Source organism: Canis aureus, chromosome 5 (assembly GCF_053574225.1).
Source record: "Canis aureus isolate CA01 chromosome 5, VMU_Caureus_v.1.0, whole genome shotgun sequence".
Lineage (NCBI taxonomy): Eukaryota > Metazoa > Chordata > Mammalia > Carnivora > Canidae > Canis > Canis aureus.
The window spans coordinates 21,218,534-21,235,692 of NC_135615.1; the positions used below are offsets into that span (position 1 = coordinate 21,218,534).

A 17,159-nucleotide genomic window follows, 5' to 3' on the forward strand; every position below is an offset into this window, starting at 1 on the left:
TGTACTGTTTTCTTTGTTGATTGTACCAATTTATATTCCCATCAACAATACACAGGGGTTTCCTTTCCCTACATCTTCACCAACATTTGTTATCACTTACCTTTTTGATAATACCTATTCTAATAGGCATGAAGGTGGTATCTCATTGCAGTTTTGATTTGCATTTCTCTTCAGCTTAGTGATGTTGAGCACATTTTCATGTACCTGTTGGGCATTCATATATATCTTCTTTGAAAAAAAAATGTCTTTTCAGGTCTTTTACACGTCTTTTAATTGTTTTTTTTTTTTTTCCTACTGAGTTGTAAGAGATCTTTATATATTTTGGATATGTAATCCTTATCAGAAAATCTGATTTGCAAACATTTTCTCCAATTCAGTAAGTTGCCTTTTCTTTCTGTCAATGATTTCCTTTGTCATGCAGAGGCTTTTTGGCTTGATACAGTCCTACTTGTTTATTTTTTATTTTGTTGCTTGTGCTTTAAGTAAAACATCCAAAAAGTCATTGGCAAAACCTATGTCAAGGGAGTTTTTTTAAAAAAGACTTTATTTATTCATTCGTGACAGACACAGAGAGAGGCAGAGACACAGAGGGAGAAACAGCCTCCTCTCGGGGAGCCCAATGGGGACTCAATCACTGGACTGGGATCATGCACTGAGCTGAAGGCAGATGCTCAACCGCTGAGCCACCCAGGTATCCCAAGGAACTCTTATCTTGTGTTTTCTTATAAGAACTGTATGGTTTCCTATCTGAAATGTGTTTTTAATAAAATGCCTTATCCATAAGATTGGGATTTATCATTATTTCCTTTTTCAGAATGATCTGGAATGATAATACTGATGACAGTAATCATTTCCATTTATTGAATATTTACCAGGTAATAGGCACTCATTGAATTGAATATTTACCAGGTAATAGCTAAGTGCTCTTTACATATTATTTCACTTTATTCTCAAGCTTGTGCTATAGATACTATTATTACATCTATTTTATTAATTAGAAAACTGAGGATTTGAGAGATTAAGTAATTTATTTGCCCAAGGTTGGGTAGCTACATTGGGCTGCAACTGGGATCAGAACCTGTAACTTACTGAAGAAACGGTTTTAGTTTATAGTTTTACCATTAAAGTATAATGATCACTTGAATTATCAGGGTCTTATTCCATCAACTCTACATGTTGGGATTAAGTAGATCAATGAGTAAACAGCATTACCTAAACTGGGAATTGCTTGGTTCACAAATTTTTGGTTGCTGTTGAACATGGAAAATACTAAGAAACTTTTTGAAGTAGTTGCAAATTTTTAAATCAAGAGAGTTTTTTTACAAAAATCTGGATTCTGAGTGTTTCATGAAAATTCCAAATCTCTGTCATCCCGGTCTTGCATTCTATCACTGCAGTGATTGGCTAGAGCTGAATGTGCCCATCCCTTTAAAGAAGGGATTCAATTCACCAATGTCCCTTCTGGGAGCTTCACTCATTCAGGCTGTTTCCCTGGTTCCTGTAGGCGTTTGAGTTTTGGTTCCAAGATTAGCTGATTCTTAATGTTTATTTGGTTTTCGGCTGATTCTTTTCCATACGACAAGCTTATCATCCTGGTAAACTAACTTTCCTCTTACTGAAACATGGCCTCAGTGTATAATAACTGGAAATCTTTTTGGAGGTTCACATTATAAATTTATAGAACTAGACACAAAATCCATCCTAAATTCCGAGGAACTACAAGAGCTGCAATATGCCAGTTTCTGCCAAGCATTCTTAATAACAGATCACACAGAAGTTATACAGTATCTTTAACAGTCACATTAAATTAAAGTGCAAGTATTGGGGAAGACAATGCAAAGCCATGTGTGTTTTGTAAGGATATTTCTTAATTCTACATGAGTTGAGGATGATTGACATGCAGAATCTAAATAATGGAATTGGTTGTTTTCTAATTGATGCTTTACTTAAGGTGAGTTTCTCCTATTGGCTATAAAAAGACTATTAGTGAAGATGTTCCTGGAAAATGTAATAGGATTTGTTTCTTTGTAAGATATTTTACAATGCTGAAAAATTTCCCTCCTAGCATCAATTTGAATGTGGTGTCCATTTTTTTTAATCTGGCAAACTAACTTCTGAAGCCATGCATTCATTTTATGTGTATGTGTGTTTCCCCTTAATGAGATAAAATTAAATATAAAAGAATTGAATCAGACCAAAACATGTGACACAATGGTCTTGTTTCCATCACACACAGAAACAGCTTGTTTTAATAATCAAATACGTTTCCTAAGGGTCTTGTTAAATTGCTGAATGTAAATTGCAATTGGAATTGACTATTAAAGATCTTAGTAGAGTAGGTTAAACATCTGTTCAATTTATTACAATTTTATTTGTACTTCAGCTGTAACTGGGGCAATTAAGCCAATCAGAGCAAGCAAATCAAATCTAATTTACACTCTAATGGACTCAAAATGAATGAATAAACACTGCACTACTAGATCCAAATGATTACACATGTCTCTAAGGATTTTTTTTTTCTATTTCAGTATAGAAAACCATGGTGTTCATACTATAACTAAGCACCTAAGGATGATGTAAACAAATCTGAACATCTTATTTTTTCATGTTTTTATAAAATTGCTAGATAAAAACCAAGAATTTAATAGAGTCCTTCTTAACTCCGACAACTTTATTTACAAAATCATTCATTAAGTCCAATATCTGAATGCCAGAATTGTTTTTATTGGAGTATAGCTGGCATACAATATTATTTTGCCTTCAGGTGTACACCATAGCAATTTGACATTAATATACATTATGAAATGTCCTCCACAATAATTGTAGTTCTCATCTGTCACTGTACAAAGTTATTACAATATTATTGACTATATTCCCTGTGCTGTACTTTACATCCCTGTGATTTATTTTTATAACTGCAACTTTATACTTCTTAATCCCCTTTACCTATTTCACTCCTCCTCATCCCATCCCACATCCCCCTGGCCACTGCCAGTTTTCTTTATAAGTGTTTCCCTTTTGTTTGTTCATTTGTGGTGGTGGTTTTAGATTTCACATATAAGTGAAATCATATGATATTTGTCTTTCTTTGACTTGTTTTACTTACCACAATGCTCTCTAGGTCTGTCCATATTGTAAATGGCAAGGTTTCATTTTTAATTATGGTAGAGTAATATTCCATAGCATATATATGCCACATCGTCTTTATCCATTTATCTGTTGATGGACATTTAGGTTGCTTCCATATTTTGGCTATACTAAATGATGCTGCAATGAACATGGGTTGCATGGATATTTTTGAATTAGTGTTTTTGTTTTCTTTGGACAAATACTCAGAAGTATAATTGCTGTATCATATGGTAGTTCCATTTTTAGTTTTCTGAGAAACCTCCATACTGTTGTCCATAGAGACTGCACCAATTTATATTCCCACCATTAGTACTCAATGGTTCCCTTTTCTCCACATCCTTACCAACACTTATTATTTCTTGCCTTTTAGATCCTAGCCATTCTGACAGGTGTGAGGTAACATCTCATTGTGGCTTGGGTTTGCATTTCCCTGATGATGAGTGATACTGAGCATCTTTTCATGTGTCTGGCAGCCATCTGTATGTCTTCTTTGGAAAAACGTCTATTCAGGTTCTCTGCCCATTTGTAATCAAATTGTTTGGGGTTTTTTGGTTTTTTGTTTTTGTTTTTGTTTTTATTTTGTTTTGTTTTTTTTTGGTATTGAGTGGTATGAGATCTTTAAATATTTCGGTTTATTAACCCCTTATCAGATCATTTCAAGCATCTTCCCCATTCAGTAAGTTGCTGGTACTCTCCTTTACTGTGCAAAAGCTTTTTAGTTTGATGTAGCCACGATTGCTTAGTTTTGCTTTTGTTGCCTTTGTCTGAGACAGGTCCAAAAAATATTGCTAAAACTGATGTCCAAGAATTTCTCATTTCCTTTTTGGATTTTTATGGTTTCAGGTCTTACATTTAGGTCGTTTGTTTGTTTGTTTGTTTGTTTTTACATTTAGGTCTTTAATCCATTTTGCATTTATTTTTTATAAGATATAAGAAAATAGTCCAGTTTCATTCTTTTGCATGTAGCTGATGTAGAAAATTTTATTTAACAGTATTCATGAATATTCAATATTCATGGCTAAATGCCAGAATTTAAATGGAACATACAGACATGAATTTTGTTAAATTTTCTATATTCTTTTTTTTTTTTTTTTTTGCTTTAGCCCTGGTTTGTAATAAGGAAGAGTAGTAATGGATTTAATGTTATCAGTTAAAATCTTGTTGCTCTTTGTTGGGCTCATACAATTGAGAAATGACAACTTGACAATACAGAAATGTGTCATTCTGCACAGTATCTAGGTGGAGCAAGTTAACATCCATCTTACGAGGAGCTCAGGGTCATCAAAGCTTCCAACAATACACAAAAACATGCATCTCCAAATGCAAGTTTAATGTTGCAAAGGGAGCACTAGGATTTGGATGGAGCTCTCGGCTGACCTAACAGGAATGTCTGGGGAGCTGCTATTGTTTAGGTTTAGCAAATATCAAACAGAATACTATTATATAGTCTGTACCAGATTGAACAAAAATTAATTATTGTGAAATAATAGCATGCTAGGCAGTATGTTAGGATATTTTATAGACTACCACCCTATTTGGTGAACTGAAATTTCTACATTTGGGGAAATAACCCTAGAGTCAATAAGCTATTGTGGCTAATTTTTACAAGGGGTACCTTTTAATGCTGTCCAACTGGCCCTTTAGTAAGCTCACTGGTAACACTTGTATAATTTGATTTGGGATCTGAGGGCTTGGCGGATGCCATGTATTCCATCCTTTTGCCTCCAATATCTGATGAAAGCAAATTCAGCTAAGGTCCCCTTCCTTAAAGGAAAGGGCTTACAATTGAGTTTGGCCGTATGTCTTAGAACACATTGAGTCTGGCTCGAATAAAGCCACCAAATCAAGGAAAGACACACCCAGGCTAGACCTCTGCTGCTGCTCATCACATGTATACTTCTCTTCTCCTAGATGTGCTCTTTGCTATACATAGGACACTTTCCTGCTAGACCTGCTTGCTCTTTCAGTCCATCATTTCCAACTGCTTTAGATAAAGCAACAATCATTTATCAGGAAGTTACCACAAAGAGTCATAGACTCAGTCCCACTCTTCAGAGAATGCATTGTATTATGTCCGGATAAGTCCCTGCCTCCTTCCTAGTCTGTCTTAATGTCTCAGATAATTTTGAGTTGCTATTTAGTGCCAGGTGCCAGCATGGTCCCAAGAATATAATTATAAGCAAGAAAGACCTGTTCCCTGACCTTACAAAGCTAGTGGGGGAAGAAAAAGCATCAATCAAATATGCATACAATGAATGTGAAAATGAAACCTCAGTAACAATTACAAAGGTAAAGTCAGAATACAGAGACAACAGAGACTACATTCAAGGCTTCTTGCCTAGTTAGGTTGAGGAAGGCTTCCGGGTGAAAGTCAGAGAAGGATCTATCTGGCTGAGATATAAAGGTGAAAAATTAGTTACATGGGTGAAGAGATGAAGAAAGAGGGTTCCAAAGAGAGGAGACAGGGATATATGAATATCTGGAAACTGGCTAAAGTATGATACTTGAGAGAAGGCTTTGACTGAGAAAGCCTATGATAGCGGTGTAGGCTGGGGCTTCTTGGAGGAGTGGAGGAGGGGCTGTGATTTATAGAACCTGTTAATCATATTAAGAAAGGTTGCTTTTATGTAAAAAGCACCACAGAATCTTAGAGATACTTAAGCAGAAGTTCAAACATGACTCTGCCCTCAGCGAGGAGAATGAATTCCTTGGAGCAAAGCAATAGCAGCTGGACCAATGGACCATCGGGAGACCATAGACTCCAGTTGTAGGAAGACGCTAGCTTAGGTTAGGCTGGTCATAGTAATTAAGACAAGTGGATAGACTTGGGGAGTGTAAAGGTAAACATTTTGGTTTTGGGTCACTCTTTGTTTCAGGTACTTTGTGTTTACCATTGATTTTTAAGCTTCATCCCCAATAAAGGACAGACTTCTCCAACACAAGTTTATCTTTTCTTCACCTTCTTTTTCCCCTGCATTTACCTTCCTTTGCTGTTGTCTTATCCAGATAGTGGAACCCAATTTAACTTGGAGGATTAAAAAAAAATAAAACACCTAAACCAAACCTTTCAACTCCAATGCTTCTTTTCAGCTGAATGGCCCATTTCTTTTCTCTTGCTGTTTTTGGTGGAGTAGCTATGGAGCAGAGAGAGGTAGAAGGACGAGGACTTGAACACATTTGGAACATGGCCAAGACATCTTTACCTTTGTGGAGTCCTGATGAAATCTGGCTGTTATGAATCCTAAGTGAGTCTCATGATGTTTTCCAAGCAAATGAGACCACTTTGTGAAAAGCAAAAGCGTCTTCTCACCAGGAAAAGGGGCCATGTGCAAGAGGAGGAGGTGTAAATGGAGAGGAGCCATCAGCCCTTTGAGAAACTACATGATGTAACAGCCCCACTACACTGCCTCATTTGTGCTGGAAAATTTTAAATAGTCAGAGAACTATAATCCTATCCCATTAGCATAGCAACAAGTATGTTCTCAGCATAATAAACTTGGTTCCAGGGTGGCATTCAGCTCCATTTTGCATGCCCTTCTGTCTCACCTTTTATTGCCAATGCCATTGAAGTCCTAATGGAAAGACAGCCTTTGAAAGAACCCTGCTGGCTTTTTGGCTGCCTGTTGGCAACAGAGGAGACAAGGAGGACGAGAATATACATTTGTAAAGTTCCACTTGCTTATCTTACTTAGGGACAGCATTTTCTCCTTTCAAGCTTGTCTCCCAGCCACTGTAATTAGGCTTTCCTGAAACAGTCTTGCAGCTGTCTTGACATCACAATAGTGTTTTGATAAGCTCGGACAGTTACCAGTTCATCCGTCTGGCAAGACATTGCTGCATACCCAAAGGTTTCACTGTATCCTGGTGGATGCCATTGGTTCTCAAAGGGAAAGGGAAATATTTTTACAACAATATGCAAAGAATTCATTCAGAAGCAAACTTATGGTGTTGAAACTTCTGTCTTCAAACCTAGCAACCAGTCTTCTCCTATTAAATCATTAATTTTCCAGGGCATAAATGAGCCTAGAGTTCTTTCACTGATGAGTAGGCAAGGCAAAAAATAATCAGAGAAAGAGGGAGACTATGTGACACCAAGGGAGACATACATGGACAAAGCGAGAGGACAAGAAAGGCAAGAGGGAGAGAAATGTCTTGATTGTAAGCTTCCTGAGGTCAAGACTCTGGTTTCCAGTACACTGCTGCTTTTGAACATGATCTTGCGGTCATGCTATGACTGGGAGTAACAGGAACTCACCCCCCTTGAGTCAGTGGTTTTGCAGTCAGATTGAAAGTCTCTGTCATGTATCAAGGTCTTCTAAAACGAGAGAATCTTGAATTCAACCAGAATCATCTAAGGCAGTGACTTCAGGAGTCTTTTCACTTACGTGGAGTGAGGCTGTCCAGTAAGACTTTCAACAATGATGGAGACGGTGTATTTCTGGCAGTCAAAGCACTTGAAATGGACTAGTGCAAGTAAAGAATTGAATTTTTTAATTTAAAATTTCAATTGCTGTAGCTACATTTGTCTGCTGGCTACCATATTGGACAGCGCACTGGGAGGGCCAGCACTACTCATAAGGATTCATATACCCTCACATCCGAAGATAAAACAGAATCATCTTCCTCCCTCCCAAGACTAGAATTATCCTGCAGCCATTAGCTCTGAGACAAACCTCACACTCTCAAGTGGGAAAGAAAGGCATCTGAGGAACAGAGCAATGCCTCAAGCCCTTGGGCAAAAGCCATGCCCCTTGCTCTTTACAACTTCACTCCATTTCTTTGGAAAATCTAGTCATTGCAAATATTTCTAACATCACTGCAGAAGGAGAATAACAACTTTTGCTTTTGATCAAGTCCTGTAGGGCTAGCACAGCGCTAAGTCTCTACTTGAGAGATGCTTACTAATTCGATGTCTGTTCTAAAAAGGGAGTCCTCAAACTTTTGTAATAGGACTATCTTTATTATGAGACATGATTTCTTGATACTGGGAGGCAAGAAAGCATTAACCCCTCCAGCTGCAGTTGTGTGGTTGCTTTTAATAACCCTTTTGCTTATAAGTAAGACCCTTCGTTTGAGCCATACTCAAGGTTGTTTATGTTTTTCAGAAAACCTCTCACTGATTTCTGCTGTCATCGACTCATCGAGGCATTAATGAATAGGACAGTAGCTATTCTGGGCCAGCTTTTTGCTCTGTGGTACTTGCGCTCTGCCTGTGTGTATCAGTAAAAGTGGAGTGTAGGCAAAGGGGGGAGGCAACATTTGGCCCATTGATTTCACTGCAGCTGCTAAAACAGAAATGCCAACGCAAAGCTGAGCCACTAATTGGAAATGGAATAAACTGAAGAAATATTGGTTCAAATGGCAGCTATATTTTTGAAGAGAAGATTTCAGTTGAAATGCCATAGGAGACAGTTAGCCAAAACATTTGTCTGTGGAAATTTCTCTTCTCCATTTTATTCAGATTTACAGCTGGGTGCTAAGTGAAGCATTTCTTGAGAACACATGCCATGGATAAACCAAGATGTTTATTTTCCTCAGTAGCAGATCAGATTGAACTCACAACAAATAGTTCAATTAGCATGATTACTAATAGGCTGATTAATGCAGGCTACAGCGAATGAAATTGGTTGTGTTGGAATGGAGCTCCTTGGTGGGTGAAGTTGGTAGCAGAGCAAGGCACCTGCAACCAGTTTCTGGTTTTGATGGAACATCAGGGTGAGAAAGGGTCAGCTTGAGAATGAGTCTGCATGTTTTGTGAAACTGCTACTTGATGCACTGGGCCTGAGGGTGCTCTCCGGCTCTTATACAAGGACTCCTGGCCGGAGTTCTACATTCCTCTTGGAGTTTAGTGTCAGGAAAACACTTGCTTCTCCTGGTGAGCTACTTTAATTCCTCATATCAGGCAATAAAACTCCACATCTGATTTCCATGTCGCTTTTGCCCAGAAATCCTGAAAACTCAGCTGACTTCACCATTCATTACATTATTAACCTTGGCTTTTGCTGCTTCCTACCCCCACCTGGTGAAGAGCCAGCCCCAAAGATACTGGTAGTCTGTGGAATTTGCCCCTATCCTTTCTGAGTAATCTTGAACAAGTCTCCTTTCTCTCTGAGCCCTAATTTACTCACCTGTGAAGTGGGCAATAATTGTTTTTTTATAGATGTTTTGCTCTAGCGATGATTCATAGTAAACATTTAAACATGCTAATTATAGGGTTGTATGGTGACAGATGGTAGCTACACTTGCCATGAGCACAGCATAACGTATAGAGAAGTGGGATCACTATGTTGTACACCTGAAACTAATGTAACGTGTATTAGCTGCACTTATTTTTCTAAAAGCCTCAAAAGCCAAAAATGTTAATTATTGAATTTTAAATCATTCTTTCAACCTGCACTTAATCTCAATGATAAATCATATTAGGAAGCAAATATGACATTAATGCAATCATCATAAATATAGCTGGGGGTGCCATTATTTCAAGGGTTAGATACATTGATATTACTTTTCCTGTGTATTTACAGTTCTTTCTGAAGTTAAAATCTAAGTAGAGTGAAATGTGCAAATCTTGTGTACAACTCTGAACTTCGACTCATGTAGGCTATACCCCTTTAAGATGTAGAACATTTCTTTTACCCACGAAATTTCCCTTGGGCCTCCTTAAGTCAACACCTCCTCAGACAAAGCTTTTCTGAATCCTTTCACTGTAGAGTCCTTTTGCCTGCTTTAGAAAAACATGTAAATGGAATCCTACAGTGTATATTTTTTTTCTGTCTGGCTTCTTCTGCTTAAGAGAAGTATTGAGATTCATCCATGTTATTGAGATGGATGATAAATATCTTTTAATGCTAAGTATCTCCTGTTGTATGAAGATACCATAAATTATTTATTCTCCTGTTGAGGGATGTTGGACTGTTTTCAACTTCTGGCTATTATGAATGAAGTTGCTGTGAACATTCCTTTTACCAGCCTATGGTAGTTTTATGTTTTCTTCACTCCTGGAAACTTTCATAAGAGTGAAAAGACTATAGAAAGTATGCTGTCCCATTTTATAGTCCTACCGGCAAAATAAGAATGTTCCTTGCCAAGACTGGGTGTTACCTGTCTTTTTAAAAACAATACAAAAGATATGCTTTCATATTTTTATATTTATTAAAATATATTTATGTGTTTTTAAATAAACTTTCAATTTTTGAATAGTTTTAGATTTGCAGAATTATTTCAGATGGTAGAGACTTGCAATATATCCCATACTCAGTTTTCCCTATTATTACCATCTTGCATTAGCATGGTATATTGCCACAACTAATGAATCAATATGGACACGTTACTAATAAATAAACTAAAGCTCATATTTTATTCAGATTTCCTCAGTTTTCTCCTAATGTCCATTTTCTGTTCCAGGATCTCATCCAAGGTACCACATTACATTCATTAACTGTATTTGTTTAGGCTCCTTTCGGCTGTGGCAATATCTCTGACTTTCCTTGTTTTTGATGACCTTGAAAGGTTTCAGAAGCACTGGTATTATATCGAATGTCCCTTACTTGAGATCTGTCTGCTGTTTTTTTTGTTTTTGTTTTATTTTGTTTTGTTTTGTTTTCAAAATTAGGCTGGAAAATGTGTTTGGGGAGGAAGATCACAGAAGTAAAATGTAATTTTCATCACATCATATGAAGAATATGTACTATCAGGAGGATTTATTACTGTTGAGGTTAAGCTTGATCACTTGGGTGAGGTAGTGTTTGTCTATTTTTTTCTATTATAAAGCTTCACTTCTCTTTTTTCCTTTCCATATTATACTCAAAGTGGAAGTCATTATGCATAGACTACACATAAAGAGTAAGAAATTCTGCTGGACCTCCTTCAGTGTAGAGTAGTTACAGAAATTATTTTGAATTCTGCATAGGTGATTTGTCTACTATCTTATTTTCTTATTTAATCACTTATATCAGTATGAATGCATAGATATTCATTTGATACTTTGGGCTGTAATCCGGTACTTTTTTTTTTTTTTTTTTTTTTTTTTTACTTTCTGGGTTTTTTGGATGCTAAATCATTTCAGCTTCGGCCATTGGGAACTCTTTTATTTGGCTCCTGTGGTAACACTTCCATCATTATATGAGTCTTTTCTTTCATAGTGTTTTCCTGTTTTGCAGCATTATGAAATGCTTCAGAGTTATCTTGTCATTTCCTGCCTCAGCCTGAGAGCCAGCCATTTAAGGAGCCCTGGTTCCTTTGACTGGAGTACAGTCTTTAGAAATGAAGATCTGCCTGCCAGGTGTTCTCACTATTTCTAGGATGTTCTTCTAAGGCACTCTCAGCAGGCAGAGGAAGGAATTATGTGTGTATGCTACCCTATGTTTGTATGTATTCATGCAAATACTTCTGTATGTGACCATCTGTGTCTGTATAAACCTAAATATGGGTTAATATTGATGTCTCTGATCTATCACCACATGGATCACTCTAGCCTACTCCTTCCCTTCATCTGTGACTTCCCACAGTGACAGCGAGAAGCCTGCATCCCTTTCTCTGCTAGCCATTATTTTTTTTTCTTCAAATGCTATTGGTGTTACATTTTTAGATGCATCACCAAATCTAAGGTCAATGTAGATTTTCTCTCATGTTATTTTTTTTTTTTTGCAGAAGTTTTATGGATTGGCATTTTACATTTTTGGTCTGTAATCCATTTGGAGTTAATTATGTATAAGGTATGAGGTTTGCAACTAAATTCTTTTACTTATTTTTTTGCATACGGACATCCAATTGTTCTAGTACCTTTGTCACAAAGACTTAGCTCTCCATCAAATTGCCTTTGCTCCTTTTCTCAAAAATCAGTTGATGGTGTTCATGTGAGTCTATTCTGTTGCATGTATCCATATGCCCATTCTTTCACTAATATAACACTGTCTTGATTACTATAGGCTTATATCTATCTTGAATCAAGTATTGTGAATCTTCAAAATTCATCCTTCTTAAGAACTGTGTTGGCTATTCTAAGACCTTGATATTTGAAATAAGTGTCAGCATCAATTTGTTGAGATCCAACAATGAGCCTGCTAGGATTTTGCTGGGGCTGAAGTTGAAATTATAGGTCAAGATGGGATAAATAAACATTGTTTACAATACTAAGTATTTCAATCCAAGAATAAAAAGTATCTATTTATATAGATCTTCATAAGTCTTTAATAAGTTTATGGTTTTCTGCTTATTGATCTTATACATCTTTTGTTAGATCCATACATAAATAAATTATTTTGGGAGCTACTAAAATAGTATTGCGTTTTTTAATTTCAAATTCCAATGATCTGTTGTAAGTTTCTAGGAAAGTCAATGAATTTTGTGTATTAACCTTGTATCCTGAAGCCATGTTTGTAATCATTTATTAGTCCCAGGAGATTTTGGGGGGTAGTTCTTTGGATTTTCTACATAGACAATCATGTCATCTGTGAAGAAAGATACTTCTATTCCTTCCTTCCCAGTTAGTGTATCTTTTATTTTTTATTGCACTGGCAGGACTTCAAGTATGATGTTGAATAAGAGTGATGAGAAGAGACTTCCTTGTGTTATTCCTCATCTTAGGGGAAGGCATCCAACTTCCTATCATTGTTTGATGTCAGCAGTAGACTTTCTTTTATTTTTTTATTATTATTTTTAAAGATTTTATTATTTGGGGGAGAGAGTGCATATGAGAGAGAGAGAGAGCTGGGATCTGGGAGGAGGGGCAGAGAGAGAAGCAGACTCCTCACTGCGCAGGGAACCCAACTTAGGGCTGGATCCCAGGATCCAGAAATCATGACCTTACCGGAAGGCAGACGCTTAACTGACTGAACCCTCCCAGGCCCCCCAGTAGATTTTCTTTTTAGATGTTCTCTATCAAACTGAGGAAGTTTCTATTCCTAGTTTACTAAGAAGATGTTTTTATTATTATTATTATTATTATTATTATTATTATCCTGAAAGGGTGCTTGACTTTTGTCAATTTTTTTTTTCTGTGTTGATTTATAGAAATATATGATTTTTCTTGTTCTGTTGATGGTAATGGGTTGCATTGATTTTGCTAAACAATATTTGTATGCATAGAATAAATCACACTTGGTCATAGTATGTAATTCTTTTTTATACATTGTTGGATTTTATTTGCTAATAATTTGTGGGAACTTTGTGCATACATTCATAAGAGATAATAGTAGTTTTCCCTTCTTATAATTTTTTTCCCACTGGTTTTGGTGTTAGGGAAAATACTGGCCTCATAGAGTAAGTTAAGAAGTATTCTCTTTGCCTCTGTTTTCTGGAAAATATGGTGAAGAATTGGTATAACTGCTTCCATAAATATTTGGTAGAATTCTTCGATGAATCCAGCTGGGCCTGGCCTCTTTTTTTTTTCTTTTTTAAAGGTTATGAATTACTGCTTCAGTGTCTTTATTAAATGTAAGAGTATTTAGGGTATCTCTCCTATTCATTTTGCTAGTTACCATCTCTCAAGGAATTGGTCCATTCATGTAAATTATCAAATTTGTGGGTGTAGAGTTTATTATCTTTTAATGTCCAGAGGATCAATAGATGTTGGCCCTTCTTTCAGCGTTGATTTACATATGGTGTCTTTGTTAGCTAAACATTTATCAATTTTGTTGATCATTCAAATAAGATTTGAATTTTATTGAATTTATTGTTTTCCTATTCTCAATTTCTTTGGTTTATTCTCTAATTTTGGTTATTTCTTTTCTTGTGTTTGTTTTATGTTTAAATTGCTCTTCTTTCTGTAGTTTCCCTAGGTGGAAGTTTTGGTTATTGATTTTACGTTGTTACTCTTTTTCTAATTTATGCATTTAATGTGATATATGTCCTTCTAACCACTGCTTTTGCTACATCTCAGAAATTTAGTAATTTGCACTCAGTTGATAAAGTTTTTATTTTGGAGACTTCTTTGATCTATGTCTTATTTTTAAAAAAAAATTTTCCATGTCTTTGAAGTGTATTCTTTATTTTCAAATGTTTGGAGATTTCCCAGCTATCTCTTTGTTATAGATTTCAAGTTTTATTCCATTGTGATCTGAGAACATATTTTGAATAATTTTTTTTCTTTTAAATTTGTTAAGGTGTGTCCTATAACCCAGAATGTGGTCTGTCTTGGTGATAGCTCCATGAGAACTTGAGAAGAGTGTTCATTCTGCCTTTGTGTGTATGTGTGTGTGTGTGTGTGTTTCTACTTTTCTTTTTTATTGAGATATAATTGACCTAACATTATATTAGTTTCAGGAGTACAACATAATGATTTGATATTTATATATGTTACGAAGTGATCATTTTTCTTAAAAGGCATGTTCTGAAATTATCAGTTAATTCAAGTTGATTGGTAGTGTTCAGCTTAACTATATCCTTGTTGGTTTTCTTCCTGTTTGACCTCTCAAGTACTGGCAAGAGGTGTTGAAGTCTCCATAACAGTGAATATGTCCATTTCTTCTTTCAGTTCTGTCAGTTTTGTTTCACTGTTTTTGTTCCTCTATTATGTGCATACATGGTTAGGATTGCTACATTTACTTTGTGTGAAATTAATATAGCTAACTTCAACTTTCTTTTATTTACTGATAGCATGATGTAGCTCTCCTTTTGCTCTTAACCTATCCATCCTTAAAGTGTTTTGTTTTTTTACCAGTAACAGAGCTTTGCCCTTTTTTTTTAAGGTTTTATTTATTTATTCATGACCTTCTTTTTTTTTAAGGTTTTATTTATTTATTCATGAGAGACACAGAGAGGCAGAGATGTAGGCAGAGGGAGTAGCAGGCTCCCTGTGGGGAGCCTGATGCAGGAGTTGATCTCAGGACTCTGGGATTTGATTTGAGCCAATGACAGACGCTCAAACATTGAGCCATCCAGGTGCCCTGGCTTTTCTTTAATAAAACCACTCCCACAATCTCCATCTTTGATTTTTTTTTTTTTTTACTTTTTTTCTCTTTAAGATTTTATTTAAATTCCAGTTGCCAAATCCAGTGTAATGTTAGTTTCAGGTGTGGAATTCAGTGGTTTAACACCTAGATAAAATATCCAGTGCTCACCATGACAAATGCCTTCCTTTATCCCTATTACCTATTTCCCCTCCACCTCCACCTTCCCTCTGGTAACCATCAGTTTGTTTTCTATAATTAAGAGTCTGTTTCTTGGTTTGACTCTCTCTTCCTCTCCTCCCCCCCCACCATGTTCATTTGTTTTATTTCTTAAATTCTACATATAAGTGAAATCATGTGTCGTCATTCTCTGACTGATGTTTCATTTAGCATAATACTCTCTAGTTCCATCCATGTCATTGCACATGGCAAGATTTCATTCTTTTTGATGGCTGAGTAATATTCCATTATATGTGTGTGTATTTATATATTTTTATAATACACAATATTCCATTATATACACTACACACTTTTTAAAAAAGATTTTCTTTATTTATTCATGAGAGAGAGAGAGGCAGAGACACAGGTAGAGGGAAAAGTAGGCTCCCTGTGGGGAGCCTGATGTGGGACTCGATCCCAGGATTCTGGGATCATGACCTGGGCCATGCTCAACCAGAGGCAGATGCTCAACCACTGAGCCACCCAGGTGCCCCCAGCACAACTTCTTTATCCATTCATCAGTTGTTGGATGTTTGGGCTCTTTGCATAATTTCACTATTGTAGATCATGCTGCTATAAACATTGGGGTGCATGTTTCCCTTCAAATTGGTATTTTTGTATCCTCTGGGTAAATACTTAGGAGTGCTATTGCTGGATAGTAGGGTAGTTCTATTTTTAGTTTTTTGAGGAATCTCCATACTGTTTTCCAGGGTGGCTGTACCAGTTTGCATTCCCACCAACAGTATAAGAGGGTTCCCCTTTTTCTGCATCCTTCTTTTATTTAGCCTATACACATCATTCATATTTAAGTGATTACTGGTATAATTGAATTAATAGTGATTATGTTTGTACTTGTTTTGTGTTTATTGCCAGAAGCTTCTTTTCTGCCTTCTCTGGTTTTATATGGGCATTCTATATGATCTCATTTTACCCTTTTTAAACATATCTATCACACTTTTAAGAATATATACTTTTAATAGTTTCTCTAGAGTTTAAAACATTTAATTTTAATTAATGTAAGATCACTTTCAGTTGACACTTGTTTCAAGTGTAGTGCAGGTGCCTTTTAATAGAGCATTACTAATTCTTTGTGACAATGCTGTCATTCATTTCACTTACGAAAATACTATAACAATCCAATCTGTAATTACTATTAGTACTTTAAACAGAGTTACATTTTATATCAGTTAGTAATGAGAAAAAAAGTTTTTATGTTACCTTTATTCCTTCGCTGATGCTCTTCCTTTTTTTTTTTTTTTTTATTTTATCCTCCTACATGAAGAAAATTTCCTCCAATTTCTTGCAGGGTAGGCCTGCTGGTGGTGAATTCAGTTTCTGATTATCTGAGAAAGACTTAACTTTTCCTTCATTTTTGAAATAGAATTTTGATAAAATTCTGGTTGAGCATTTCTTTTTTTTCTTTCAGTACATTTAATATTTCCTCCCACTTTCTTTTTGCTTGCATGGTTTCTGATAAGAGACCTGTAAATCTTACCCTGTTCCTCTCCAGGCAAAGTGTATTATTCTCTACAGGGAAAGGCTTCTTTCAAGATATTATTTTTGTCTTTGGTTTCCCGCAGTTACAATATAATATGTCTAAGTAGAGTTTTTTTTAAACTATATTTGGATCTATGGTTTGATATCTATCATTACTTTTTGAAAATTCTCAGCTATTATTACTTCAAATATTAATTTTGCTCCATTCTCTTCTACTATTCTAATTATGCATGTTGCATCTTTTGAAATTGTCCCATTGTTCTTGAATATAGTATTCTATTCTCTCATTCTTATTTCCTTTGCATTTCAGTTCTCACAGTTTCTATTGACCTATCTTCAAGCTCACGAATTCTTTCCTTAGCCTACTGAGTCTGCCAAAAACCCTATAAAAGGCATTCTTCATTTCAGCTACAGTGTATTTAATTT

General features: G+C 35.9%; 2 long non-coding RNA genes across 5 annotated transcripts in view; one reads left to right on the plus strand and one right to left on the minus strand.

Annotated features, from left to right (window-relative positions):
• The window catches only part of LOC144313794 (uncharacterized), a 466,610-nt gene that overhangs the window by 125,264 nt on the left and 324,187 nt on the right, over window positions 1-17,159 (plus strand). For 2 of the 4 annotated variants that reach the window (XR_013379422.1, XR_013379420.1), the window contains exon 4: window positions 565-691. The exons of the other annotated variants lie outside the window; for them this stretch is intronic. This is a non-coding gene — a long non-coding RNA (uncharacterized LOC144313794). The remainder of the gene's footprint in view (window positions 1-564; window positions 692-17,159) is intronic. 4 annotated transcript variants of the gene reach the window in all.
• Window positions 1-17,159, minus strand: part of LOC144313793 (uncharacterized) — a 47,802-nt gene that overhangs the window by 1,335 nt on the left and 29,308 nt on the right. The gene's annotated exons all lie outside the window — the stretch shown is intronic.